The sequence below is a fragment of the Pecten maximus genome, chromosome 6 (genome assembly GCF_902652985.1).
Source record: "Pecten maximus chromosome 6, xPecMax1.1, whole genome shotgun sequence".
In the NCBI taxonomy this organism is placed as follows: Eukaryota; Metazoa; Mollusca; class Bivalvia; order Pectinida; family Pectinidae; genus Pecten; species Pecten maximus.
This window is the reverse complement of record NC_047020.1, coordinates 13,714,266-13,729,030: the sequence shown is the minus strand read 5'-3', so window position 1 is coordinate 13,729,030 and position 14,765 is coordinate 13,714,266. Positions and strand designations below refer to the sequence as shown.

The following is a 14,765-nucleotide window of genomic DNA, read 5'->3' as shown; positions in this document are numbered from 1 at the left end:
TAAAAATTATTACTGATATATCGATTCTAGGTTGAAAATATCTTGGTTGGTTTTGCTTTCAGACTATTTTACCAAAAACTTACGGGTAGTAACTTTTAATCGAGATCACTCTCGCCAACAGTTTACCCCTACAAAGTGATTTAATTTTACCTTTCGGTATATCAAATATGTATAAAAGATATTCCTCACACCAGCCGCTTACTTCGATCTTTCTTGTGGGTTAATATGGACAGCTTACAAAACTATAAAAAAAAATATTTTCCATTTTTCAAAAATAATATGATATCCTTACCTGAGTTCTTGAGGCGAGTCTTATCCGTAACCGTAGCCGTATCCGGGACGTATAGGGCGTAGACGAACTCATTATTGAAATATATCTCAACGTAACGATTTCAATTCTCTGTAAGACAATATATTCTGAGGTTTAACTGATAATGAGAATCACAAACAGCAGCAAAAATGAAAGAAAAAGTCCACAGTTGCCTTTTATAGCCGGATATCCGTCCATCCCACTACACATTACCACCCTGTGCGTGACAATTCTTGCATACATAACCAATGCATATATGTCTGCTATATAAGTATGACTGCAATAGGGTGAGGTTAAAGACACTTTTCTAGTTTTATGATAAACAACATTTACAGTACAATCGTAAATGTAAAATTATGTGAAAGATTTGTTAAAGCATCTTCAGTAAAAAAAAATCCAGGCATGTTCACGTTGATCTGGCTTCAAATAAGTAACCTGCTGCATGGTGGCAAGTTAAGGAAGCATGTCTAAACGTCGTAAATGCCGAAACCAAATGTTTTTTTTTAGAATTTATATAATGACGTAGGAAATGAAACCTTACGTCATGTCGAGAACATGTCACAAGATTTGACGTGAGAATAAAAACAGAAAATGCCGAGCGCTTTCACGATGACATTCAACAATGGATCACGTCAGGCCAATGTTTTAATCTATTTGTAATGGGCTTTTTAAAAGTCCTAATTCTAATGTTTACATCGATATTGCCTCATAAGACTAACCATGTCCAACATAATACATATATAATGAAAGTATACATCTGACATCGTGTAAGATAAATCTACTGCTGCAAGTACGTTATGAAGGTACCGATATGGTCAGGAAATAAATAACTGATAATTTACATCAGCGATCTTTGCAACACCATTTATTTACTTTCTGCAAAAACTTACTAGTAATCTTCACACAGGAGAATAACTCTGACATTTTTTTTTTTTTTTTTTTCGATATTTCTTCAATAACGAATTGTCCCATGCCCAATAAGTTTCGAATACGGATAAAGCCATTCACAACAATTCAAACATAAAATAACTCTTATTACTAGAAGCTTCCTTTCCATACGTGTCCTAGCGGGTCTAGCCATATTAGAATCTAGTAACGTTTGACAGCAACTTTGTGTGTATGATGTAGAGACAGATTAGTATAAATGCTAGAGAGTGAATTGTATCATTACTGTCAATTCTCGACCATATTTATCCAATTATCCAAACAGAAAAGAAATGGAGCATCCTTCATTTTATGACAGTACTTTTTTTCTAGGCGTGCTTCGTCTAATTTTGAATTCAAATGAAGATATCCATTTGAAATTTAATTAACATAAATGAAATTAAAATGTGCTACCTGTCACTTAAAATTGCGTTGTGTCTATTTTGATTGAACGTTTGACATTGAAAGCGCGCCTGCACATCGGTGTATATTTTACATCTTAACACACCGATGGAAAATTGACGTGAATGTGGTTTTTGATACGTATTTGTTTGTTTAGCAATTGCATGTTTTGTTGTCCAAAATATTTTTTTTTTTTTAAGTCATGCCGAACAACATGTCTCGAATAAATTTACGAAGGCATGTAATTTTCTCTGGCCTATTGGTGAATATTACCCGCCCGCTCTCAAACTCAATCTTCATGACTTTGACGTTAGTTACTGTTACAGTCATTCGCATGATAGTAATTGTATTAGTATTTAAATTTCAGGAAAGATAAACATAATGAAATTGGTGCGATTTACATTCATGATAGGTTACGTAACAAAATAAATAAGTTGTTAATCAAGGAAGAGTTAAATCACCATAACATGAAGATATATTCAACTCCTTCGGGTTAATTAATGTCCGTGAGATGCATAAATATTATTCAAATGGACGTATTAGTAGGATATATTAATTAGTATTTAATACTTATATAATACATACACAATTAACATGGGAATGAAATAAATTTACATAAGTCTGTATTGCTCAAACGAAAACTTTCCTAATGAATGCATAAATTGAGGGCGTTTTTAAGTACAAAAGTGTAAGTTATCCATAACAATAACACGTTTGTTCTTATGATCGAATACAATAAAATTCCATAGAACTGGTAATAGTATCGACTTGTCTACGACGCAAATGTTTTATTAGCCAGGCAACCGCAAAATTCTCCAATTTCTTCGTGGCTCGAAACGGATTCCGAGCGATGACGGAATTGACCGATATGTGTAACGATTTCTAGTATGAGGCTATAGTACATCGGCTGTTTACTGGCAGGTACATTGATGAGGAGTTCTGTAAGATATCAGTGGGTTGTAATAAAGCCATATACAAGTCAGGATTAGTAAATAGGTTCTTTATATGCCGAATAATTAATATAAAATTGTGTTATACTGCTGATTCATGTCACTCCATTGGTGTAGGGCTGGGAGTATAGGCGACATCTGTCGTGGAAGTCAGGATACTGGGAACATCCCTCCGTATATCGAATCAACTTGGATACGTTAACATCGTAGGTAGGAGAAGCATTGATGTTACTATCGAGAAATGGAAAATTAGCAATTGGGAAATTGAAGCCATCACGATTATTTTGTAGCTTTGCTGTAAGTTATTCCTGCTGGTTACGTTGTAAGTTTAATACCAAGGTAAGCGGTTCATGTTGACAAGTCTGGAGTGGCCTTGGTTTAAACAGGGTATACACAATCGATATGGTCAATAACTTTTTTATCTAAAGGGAACACATAGTCAACTTTAAAGCTCTCCAATTCAATCAGCCTCGTATGAAAACAAGAACTAGTCGGCCTACAGTGGCGGTCGGTTTATTAGATCACATGGCCTATGACAATAATTTCTTGGAAGATCCGGTCACCAAACCCAACAAAGATGTTGTTACTCGGAAATGTAAACATTCTCACGATTTCATCTCTGTATTATTTCCTTCGGTTTAGGATTTTTTTTAAATGAATTCGTCATGATTAAAAAGGTATTATGTTGGTATTAAAGACCAGTCAACACTTTAAGTTATGAGGTATTTCCGGAAACGAATTAGGCCGACTTCACGCTTCGGTGGTTTTGATGAATACGGTGTCATTCTGAAGTCATCCAGTGGTCAATTTTTTATTCTGAACAAAACTTTTTTTTATTTTTGAGGTGTCAACTTTTTCTTTTTTCTATGTCAAGTGATATTTTTCTTTGATCAGGTCACTTAAAACTGATAAGAGTAGAGTCATCATATTGAAACAAATAAAGTGATTTTCTCCTCATTATATGGCCTTTTTTTAATTTTGACATAAGAAATTTAACATGAAAGCCAAACCATTATAGCTTGTGACAGTAATGGATATCGTTGTAAAACACATTTTTTTGTCTGGTCGTAGGTACAATAAATTTATAACAATGTGCGTTAATTTTTCAAAAAGCAATGGTATGATGCACATTAACCTTGCTAAATGCTCTCGTAACTTATTAAGTAATTATATCTTTTTATGGAAAAAAACTCCTTTAATGGAACAGGCTTCTGGGAGGGAAAAGGATATATAGTAAGTATGCAATGGTGTCATAATGAGGCATGGTTTTAAACAAATACTAATACGGTTTACAAAATCCATATCATGAAACCTACCTTAAGGCATGAACATGCCTTTGGTAATCTTTATTCTTTCATGTGGGACAAGCGTGATGCATTTGACACGAAAGGTTAATATGTGTGCAAATCTTGTGTTGTATTTGTTAACTACGGTAACATAACAATACCAAATATAGAAGTGACGGCTTATGCTCTCGGTGACATGCGAATATACCATAGTTTAAACAAGGGAGACAGTATGTGGGAGACAGAATATGGGAGACAGTATACGGGAGACAGTATATGGGAGACAGTATATGGGAGGCAGTATATGGGAGGCAGTATACGAGAGACAGTATACGGGAGACAGTATACGAGAGACAGTATACGAGAGACAGTATATGGGAGACAGTATACGAGGGATAGTATATGGGAGACAGTATATGAGAGACAGTATATGAGAGACAGTATACGGGAGACAGTATACGGGAGATAGTATACGAGAGACAGTATTCGGGAGACAGTATACGGGATACAGTATATGGGAGACAGTATACGAGAGACAGTATGTGGGAGACAGTATATGGGAGACAGTATACGAGAGACAGTATATGGGAGACAGTATATGAGAGACAGTATACGAGAGACAGTATACGAGAGACAGTATACGAGAGGTAGTATACGAGAGACAGTATACGAGAGGTAGTATACGAGAGACAGTATACGAGAGACAGTATACGGGAGACAGTATACGAGAGACAGTATACGGGAGACAGTATACGAGAGACAGTATATAGGAGACAGTATACGAGAGACAGTATATGGGAGACAGTATACGGGAGACTGTATACGGAAAACAGTATACGGGAGACAGTATACGAGAGACAGTATATGGGAGGTTGTATACAAGAGACAGTATATGGGAGGTTGTATTCGAGAGACAGTATACGAGAGACAGTATACGGGATATAGTATACGAGAGACAGTATACGAGAGACAGTATACGGGAGACAGTATACGAGAGACAGTATACGGGAGATAGTATATGGGAGGCAGTATATGGGAGACAGTATACGAGAGACAGTATACGGGAGACAGTATACGAGAGACAGTATACGGGAGACAGTATACGAGAGACAGTATACGGAAGACAGTATATTGGAGACAGTATACGAGAGACATTATACGGGAGAAAGTATACGGAAGACAGTATATTGGAGACAGTATACGAGAGACATTATACGGGAGAAAGTATACGGGAGACAGTATACGAGAGACAGTATACGAGAGACGGTATATGGGAGACAGTATACGAGAGACAGTATACGAGAGACAGTATACGGGGATAGTATACGGGAGACTGTATACGGAAGACAGTATACGAGAGACAGTATACGGGAGACAGTATACGAGAGACAGTATACGAGAGACAGTATATGGGAGACAGTATACGAGAGATAGTATATGGGAGACAGTATACGGGATACAGTACATGGGAGACAGTATACGGGTGACAGTATATAGGAGAGAGTTTATGATGAGAGACAGTATACGAGAGACAGAAACCGAGAGACAGTAACGAGAGACAGTATACGGAAGACAGTACATGAGAGACAGTATACGGGAGACAGTATATAGGAGACAGTTTATGATGAGAGACAGTATACGAGAGACAGTATACGGGAGACAGTACACGAGAGACAGTATACGGGAGACAGAACACGAGAGACAGTATACGGGAGACAGTATACGAGAGACATTATACGGGACAATGTGTGAGACAGTATATTTGAGAGAGAAAACAAGAAAGTATATAGGAGACAATATATTAGACAGTGCATGCCGAACGGTGAATTTTATATCATAAAGCTATATTTTATTTGTCAGTGATGTTAGGGCCAAAATGATGAAAAACCTGAAGTGAAGTTAGGAAACAAAGAGAGCCGAAACATGTGTTAAAATGTAGAGTAAGGGTGAATAAACTTCGTAATTGAATAAATCTTGTAATTTTGGATATTATTTAGCTTGATCTTCAAAATCGGTGTCACCATTCTTAAGAATTGCAGTGTGGTATATAGGGTAACGTCACACCTCGGGGACGTCCAGTTCAACCGGCGGTAATATATATATCATATTCAACTCACAGAAAACAATATTTCATGATAATTGGATTCTTTTGATCTGATTTAATTTCAAGTTAAAATTGCATGTCTTAAATACCAATTGTTATACCTTATATTTAATCCGATTGTATTTGGAAGTTAAAATGCACCAAAAGCAACCAGTACCGACAAAGTATGCCTGACGTGATTAATGTTTTCTATATTTCGTTACGAAAATAGCTGTATTTTAGTGCATAATTATTTCGCCAGAATTAATAGATAAAATGCATCTCATATATATACATAAGTTAAATTTGTGATTCAATCTATTTCCTCTGTCATATTGTTCAGACAACATGAACCATAGAAAGACTAATGTGTACCAAAGTTCCTCTATAGAAAACAAGAAATGTACTTTTGTAAATAAGATTTATAGCATCATCTGTGACAATGTATTCACACGAACATCCTTTGGAGGTAGATTTCAAATTGTCTTCGTGTGTAATGTAATGTCGCACATGAAATTATAGCAATGGGTGCCTTTTTAGGTTACACCAACAAATAAGTCACAATTTGCTAAAGGTGAAAAGGCGCTACAGATATACTTCCATAGCAGGCACTCTGACATATCCGAGACGTCATTGTCACAATCACGTGTATTTCTGTATATGTTCCGTGTATGTCTGTTTTAAATGTGTCCTGTCATTATAGTATCTGCATGTTCCCTAGACGGGGAAGTGAGCACGCACGAGCGGGAGCCATGGCTATTTATAGGTACATAAACAATAGAGTCTGCGGTAATTATTGTTTTGTTAGTTGTAATATGTTTTGTAATAATCGTCGTTTATTTTGCGCAGAAAAAGTTATTTACCTCAGAATGTTGTTCATGCATTATTCAAACGCACGGTCCAATCATTCCGTGATTTGTAATTGTTTTATGTACAATTTTCCAATCGTACTTCTAAATATATAATATCAAATATATTTCACGAGAATGGCAGATTATTTTATATTTCCTGCACCGTTGTCTACACCTGCAGTTCGTATATTATTCACACATCTGTGCTCATACAGCTGACAATGACAATGAGACCCTTATTTACACGTTTTACCTTCCTAGACCATTATCTGTGAACGTGCCAGCTGTTCATCTTGAACAATGTATCTGCCATTACAGCGGTGTAAGTAATAACTTACCAGACAATGATATTCTTTAAAATCAGAACTTTCCTCCAGCTTTCATTGTCGTTGATAAACACGTTTCAAAATTTTAAACAGTGACTTTGTGGAATTTTCTTCATTCTTTTTTCCTATTAATGATAATGACACCACATTCAATATTACCATGAAAAGTAACGGCGGTTTAGGGTTGTCTGCAAAGACAACTATATATGTATATATATGGGTCAAATAAGTAATATTAACGGTAATAATCCCAGTAACACTGGATCCTTGCAAAGGTTTGTCTGCAGGATACGACTCACTTGAAATGTTAATATGGAGCAGAGACGTAATTCTAACAGTGCCCCATATATATATATATTGTATGTTTACAGGTTTTGAGCCTTTTGATAGGAAGATGATGAACACTGTGCTACAAGTGTTGTATCATGTATCTTATGTTCATCATCGGTGCCGTAATTTGTAACCCATCTTTGTTGCTACACATTATCAATAAACACTGTGTTTTCCCTGACATCAAACATTATTTCATTTTGGTTAATGATATATCGTAGGCTCGCAAGAGTTTTATCAGCCATTCAATAAATGACCTTTTAACGATCATCTTACTTTTATTTGTCTTAACGAGTCAAGCTTTTGCAAAAAAACTACATTCTGTAGCTTTAGTCTCTGAAAATGCACTAGGCTTACACAAATACAATTCATTTCATAGAAATAGTTTTATAGTTCAATAAAATTGCGTTAAAACAATTGTGTGAATCCATATCATATGGTCAAATGAATGCGAGGCCGGCTCTAGTCATTGAGATAAACAGATTACTAAGTTACTGACCAGCTTTGAGTTAATTATAGCTATGTATGGACCTAAGGAATTAAAAAACAATGGATTACAAAAACAGTTTAGAACAGTAATGCAGGCTTTAGGTTTTGTGTGTACGCTATCAGACGCATTCTCAGTTGGCATCTGGTTGGATATTTGCAGGTCTAGAAATAGACAGAATGTACTTGTATATACTGATTATAAACATCTTATTGAAGTTTTCTTTATACTCGTGTTCAATATCCGTTCGTCATGCTTATTTTCAAAAACAGTTCGTTATGCTTGCGGTAACAAAAGTCCAGTATGCTTGTGTTCAATAACAGTTCGATATACTCGTGTTCAATATCCGTTCGACATGCTAATTTTCAAAACAGTTCGTTATGCATGCGATAAAAAAGTTTGGTATGCTTGTGTTCAATAACAGTTCGATATGCTTGTGTTAAATACAAAATGTAGCAGTTCGATATACTCGTGTTCAATAACATTTCGATATAACCGTGTGGTAGGGGTGAATTTGACATTATGCATGCTTTCTTTATGATAGATGTTATGTTTTTGGTATATATCTGCTTTGTGTTTACCGTACGGACGCGTCATACCCTACAGATAGAGAGTTAGAATTGTATCTGCCGCACCCGTTGCACGATTCGTAAGATGTAGCTAAATTTGGTATCTTTGCTGAGCGTACGTCATAGTGAAAAAGGCCTTGGATACTGTCCCCTGGTCGAGACATACCAAAGTCCCTGTGATAAAGGCCTTGTATTATCTCCCCTGGTGGATACATACCAATGTCCCTGTGATAAAGGCCTTGTATTCTGTCCCCTGGTCGAGCCGAAGGTCTTGGAATCAGTCCACTGACCGAGACATACTAAAGTCCCTGTGATAAAAGCCGAGTATTATCTCCCCTGGTCGAGACATGTATACCAAAGTCCCTGTAATAAAGGCCTTGCATTCTGTCCCCTGGTCGAGACAAAGGTCTTGTATTCTGTCCCCTAGTCGAGACATTCCGAAGTCCCTGTGATAAAGGCCTTTTACTTCATTTCACTATCTCTTTCATTTTCTATTCGAATTAAGTATTAAAGGCATTAATCACTTTTGCATTTCAATACTGATAATAAGCTCATATTACGTATGACCGTAGCTCGGATGACAGAAAAGTTGGCTTAGGTGAACACCGGCTTGGATTATATAACATGGTCACTAACCTTGTTTTTAATATATACATGTACTGTATGTTATTGTTAGATTTATTTTATAACAGCGAACGTTAGCTAAGTGTCTTTATATTATTTCTGGTTTTACGTGTATCACAGATATCTCCATTTGGGGTGTATGTGTAACCCCAACACAGTACAGCTACATCGTACATTGTATGTAATAGATACATAATGGGTACGAGTGATGTATCGGATATATCACACGAGTGCGTAGCACGAGTGTGATATATGCGATACGTCACGAGTACCCATTTTGTATCTGTTTTATCCAATGACAGCCGAGGTTTTGTCACCCACGTGCCTAGGGGTGGAGCTATAAAATTGAGCAGAACCTGTCACTGTGATATGTTTCCCGCCAATTTCTGACACGTTTTGTTTTCTGTCACAGTAGCCCATTCATTTCTAGTGAGACTGTCAACCATGAAGGATCAGGTACTGATCACTGATGTCGATGTGTTCACTGACCTCGACGATATAACATTATCACAGGCCGTAGATAAGTATGAGTATGAACTTGAAGATAGTGACACGGTAGCTACTGACATTGGAATAGTTGATACCAAGGAGTTAACTCAGCCAATTGGTGTAAATACACTGAATGGTAATGTGAAAAACATGTGAAAGGCTGCAGGATTCGAGGGAAATTACATAAACCATTCCGGAAAGAGGACCTGCGCTACTTCCCTTTACCAAGCAGGTAAGTCTAAAATCATATCGTTTGAACAAATTGTGAAATGAAATATTTTTCGTAAATTTCGACGTTCACAATGTCACAAAATCCTTTCAAAATCCGTGAAATTGTGTAAAGAAATCAATGAATCGGTTAATCGGTATTTTTATCCACTCGTCTTGTTGTCATTTTCATCACTATTTTGTTTATGATAGGATTTTTGTGCAACGAAAGTATATTGTTACATTTAGCGTAATCTGTATAACCATTTTTTTTTAAATGACTGAAATTTTATATGTAATCATGTAATGTATGCTTTTTTTTACTGACCTGTTAAAATAGATTTTACTTAATAAAATATGAACAGGGTTTTATATTCTGTTTGGTCAGGTTTTGATGAACAACTCATTATGGACAAAACGGTACATCGCAGCAGGGCTGTACGTGCATACAAGGTGAAGAAAGAAGACGGAAAATTTCTAAACGGCACTCGTATTTCATTAAATTTTGTTTGAAATGCATTTCCTGTCTTTGTTCATTTGTCACGCCTACATTTGAAATTGGCCCCGCCTCAAGGCTGAGGCATGGACCAATCAGAAATGCCATGTGATATTTCAGATATCACATATGTGATATTTGAAATATCACATAGTATGCAATATATCGCCAACAAAAGATCAAAGAAAAACCGAGGCGTCATTGGATAAGTAATAGATACATAATGGGTACGAGTGATGTATCGGATATATCACACGAGTGCGTAGCACGAGTGTGATATATGCGATACGTCACGAGTACCCATTTTGTATCTGTTTTATCCAATGACAGCCGAGGTTTTGTCACCCACGTGCCTAGGGGTGGAGCTATAAAATTGAGCAGAACCTGTCACTGTGATATGTTTCCCGCCAATTTCTGACACGTTTTGTTTTCTGTCACAGTAGCCCATTCATTTCTAGTGAGACTGTCAACCATGAAGGATCAGGTACTGATCACTGATGTCGATGTGTTCACTGACCTCGACGATATAACATTATCACAGGCCGTAGATAAGTATGAGTATGAACTTGAAGATAGTGACACGGTAGCTACTGACATTGGAATAGTTGATACCAAGGAGTTAACTCAGCCAATTGGTGTAAATACACTGAATGGTAATGTGAAAAACATGTGAAAGGCTGCAGGATTCGAGGGAAATTACATAAACCATTCCGGAAAGAGGACCTGCGCTACTTCCCTTTACCAAGCAGGTAAGTCTAAAATCATATCGTTTGAACAAATTGTGAAATGAAATATTTTTCGTAAATTTCGACGTTCACAATGTCACAAAATCCTTTCAAAATCCGTGAAATTGTGTAAAGAAATCAATGAATCGGTTAATCGGTATTTTTATCCACTCGTCTTGTTGTCATTTTCATCACTATTTTGTTTATGATAGGATTTTTGTGCAACGAAAGTATATTGTTACATTTAGCGTAATCTGTATAACCATTTTTTTTTAAATGACTGAAATTTTATATGTAATCATGTAATGTATGCTTTTTTTTACTGACCTGTTAAAATAGATTTTACTTAATAAAATATGAACAGGGTTTTATATTCTGTTTGGTCAGGTTTTGATGAACAACTCATTATGGACAAAACGGTACATCGCAGCAGGGCTGTACGTGCATACAAGGTGAAGAAAGAAGACGGAAAATTTCTAAACGGCACTCGTATTTCATTAAATTTTGTTTGAAATGCATTTCCTGTCTTTGTTCATTTGTCACGCCTACATTTGAAATTGGCCCCGCCTCAAGGCTGAGGCATGGACCAATCAGAAATGCCATGTGATATTTCAGATATCACATATGTGATATTTGAAATATCACATAGTATGCAATATATCGCCAACAAAAGATCAAAGAAAAACCGAGGCGTCATTGGATAAGTAATAGATACATAATGGGTACGAGTGATGTATCGGATATATCACACGAGTGCGTAGCACGAGTGTGATATATGCGATACGTCACGAGTACCCATTTTGTATCTGTTTTATCCAATGACAGCCGAGGTTTTGTCACCCACGTGCCTAGGGGTGGAGCTATAAAATTGAGCAGAACCTGTCACTGTGATATGTTTCCCGCCAATTTCTGACACGTTTTGTTTTCTGTCACAGTAGCCCATTCATTTCTAGTGAGACTGTCAACCATGAAGGATCAGGTACTGATCACTGATGTCGATGTGTTCACTGACCTCGACGATATAACATTATCACAGGCCGTAGATAAGTATGAGTATGAACTTGAAGATAGTGACACGGTAGCTACTGACATTGGAATAGTTGATACCAAGGAGTTAACTCAGCCAATTGGTGTAAATACACTGAATGGTAATGTGAAAAACATGTGAAAGGCTGCAGGATTCGAGGGAAATTACATAAACCATTCCGGAAAGAGGACCTGCGCTACTTCCCTTTACCAAGCAGGTAAGTCTAAAATCATATCGTTTGAACAAATTGTGAAATGAAATATTTTTCGTAAATTTCGACGTTCACAATGTCACAAAATCCTTTCAAAATCCGTGAAATTGTGTAAAGAAATCAATGAATCGGTTAATCGGTATTTTTATCCACTCGTCTTGTTGTCATTTTCATCACTATTTTGTTTATGATAGGATTTTTGTGCAACGAAAGTATATTGTTACATTTAGCGTAATCTGTATAACCATTTTTTTTTAAATGACTGAAATTTTATATGTAATCATGTAATGTATGCTTTTTTTTACTGACCTGTTAAAATAGATTTTACTTAATAAAATATGAACAGGGTTTTATATTCTGTTTGGTCAGGTTTTGATGAACAACTCATTATGGACAAAACGGTACATCGCAGCAGGGCTGTACGTGCATACAAGGTGAAGAAAGAAGACGGAAAATTTCTAAACGGCACTCGTATTTCATTAAATTTTGTTTGAAATGCATTTCCTGTCTTTGTTCATTTGTCACGCCTACATTTGAAATTGGCCCCGCCTCAAGGCTGAGGCATGGACCAATCAGAAATGCCATGTGATATTTCAGATATCACATATGTGATATTTGAAATATCACATAGTATGCAATATATCGCCAACAAAAGATCAAAGAAAAACCGAGGCGTCATTGGATAAGCAGATTTAACTTGCGCTCGCCCCGTACCAAGCGCGATGTTCTATTGCATGCATGTTTGATTTGATGATATGTAAGTATAACATTGTCCATTTATGATATAGATATATATATACATCTATGCCCTGTAAAGTGATATTAGTCCTGTATTAGTCGTAAAGGATGTATACAGTTTCTGTATAGGTTACGTCCCTTGGAATTACCTGTTTAATGATTATGTAATATTCCAATTTAATTTGCTAGGTATACCGCAAATGTTCGCACGATTATCGTTCGGTTCTCTGTGTGGTTGTTAAGGTGAACTTTTCGACACTTTGTGGTTAACTTGATATGTCGCTCAGACGAGGCACTGAGACACTTCAGGGCTCACACAACTAAATATTTTACTATTTTACTACTGTAATTACTACATTCTTTTTTGTTTTTGTTTTACTACTGTTATTACTAGTGACTCGCACAACTAAATATCTTACTATTGTACTTCTGTTATTACCAGTGACTCGCACAACTTAATATCTTACTATTGTACTACTGTTTTTACTAGTGACTCGCACAACTTAATATCTTACTATTTTATAACTGTTATTACTAGTGACTCAATCCCCTCATTCGCTCATTTGAAGTTCAAATGATGTGAAATTTATGCCAAAGTTTGTGAAAAATTTCGTTACCTGATTAATGATGTTATTGTATATGTTTGATGGCAAAAAAGAGCAAACGTGTACTCAAAAGACAGTAACCCTGACATTTACAAAGCACTGAGAACTCCAACCAGGTGAATTCACGCCTTTTTTCACCCGAAATCTTACGTCATTCTTTTTTAATAAGACAGTATATTTTTGATTTTCCAAATCTCAAGAACCTACCCTTTATTCTCGTATATAGAAGGTACCCATTCAATATGTCATTAACTCAGAAAAACAGCTACAAACCTAAGAAACAAACCTTCCGGGACTTTGTTCATCAGACACCAGCTGAATTACTGATTCAATAAAATAAAAGTAAGTTGTGCGAGTCCTTTAAACAAATGTGAAATTTGCCAGTGTGTCTGTAATTTTGATGTGATTAATATGGATATTTCACGTTGTGCTCCCTATGAGACTACATGAGGTCAGTAAAATATCTTATGGAGCAATATGGCGGTTCTTGTATGCTTCGAAATTAAGATCTAAGATGCCCTTCCAAAATATCCTCAAACGACTACCTTCCTGTGTTTTAATTAAAAACGTTTACAACGGTTGTCTCCCTTACGCCTGATGAAAATATTGATCTCCCGTCTGACATAAAGTCAGGTACATTGAAAAGCGTCTCGGCAATTCGACTTAGGATGGTGAAGGTAGACGACCCGAGTTGACGAAGATTGACACAGAGAAGGCTATGAAATCTAACAATCGATCCGCAAAGTTGTTCTATGAATATTAAGTCGAGAAGGGACAGGACGTAGAGTTTGAGGACTTTAGTTACCTATTTGAAGGGACAGGACGTAGAGTTTGGGGACTTTAGTTACCTATTTGAAGGGACAGGACGTAGAGTTTGAGGACTTCAGTTACCTATTTGAAGGGACAGGATGTATAGTTTGAGGACTTCAGTTACCTATTTGAAGGGACAGGATGTATAGTTTGAGGACCTCAGTTACCTATTTGAGGGAACAGGATGTAAAGTTTGAGGGCTTTAGTTACCTATTGAAGGGACAGGACGTAGAGTTTGAGGACTTAAGTTACCTATTTGAAGGGACAGGATGTAAAGTTTGAGGGCTTTAGTTACCTATTTGAAGGAACAGGACG

The 14,765-nt window shown here is 36.5% G+C and overlaps 3 long non-coding RNA genes across 3 annotated transcripts; all 3 read left to right on the top strand.

The window, feature by feature from the left end:
- The first annotated feature begins 9,597 nt into the window (after nt 1–9,597).
- On the top strand, nt 9,598–10,357 carry LOC117330004. Its single transcript, XR_004533297.1, has 2 exons — nt 9,598–9,863; nt 10,227–10,357. It is a non-coding gene; the product is annotated as an uncharacterized LOC117330004 (long non-coding RNA).
- A 444-nt stretch (nt 10,358–10,801) lies between these two features.
- On the top strand, nt 10,802–11,577 carry LOC117330003. The gene is made up of 2 exons (XR_004533296.1): nt 10,802–11,083; nt 11,447–11,577. It is a non-coding gene; the product is annotated as an uncharacterized LOC117330003 (long non-coding RNA).
- A 444-nt stretch (nt 11,578–12,021) lies between these two features.
- On the top strand, nt 12,022–12,797 carry LOC117330001. Its single transcript, XR_004533295.1, has 2 exons — nt 12,022–12,303; nt 12,667–12,797. It is a non-coding gene; the product is annotated as an uncharacterized LOC117330001 (long non-coding RNA).
- The last annotated feature ends 1,968 nt before the right edge of the window (nt 12,798–14,765 follow it).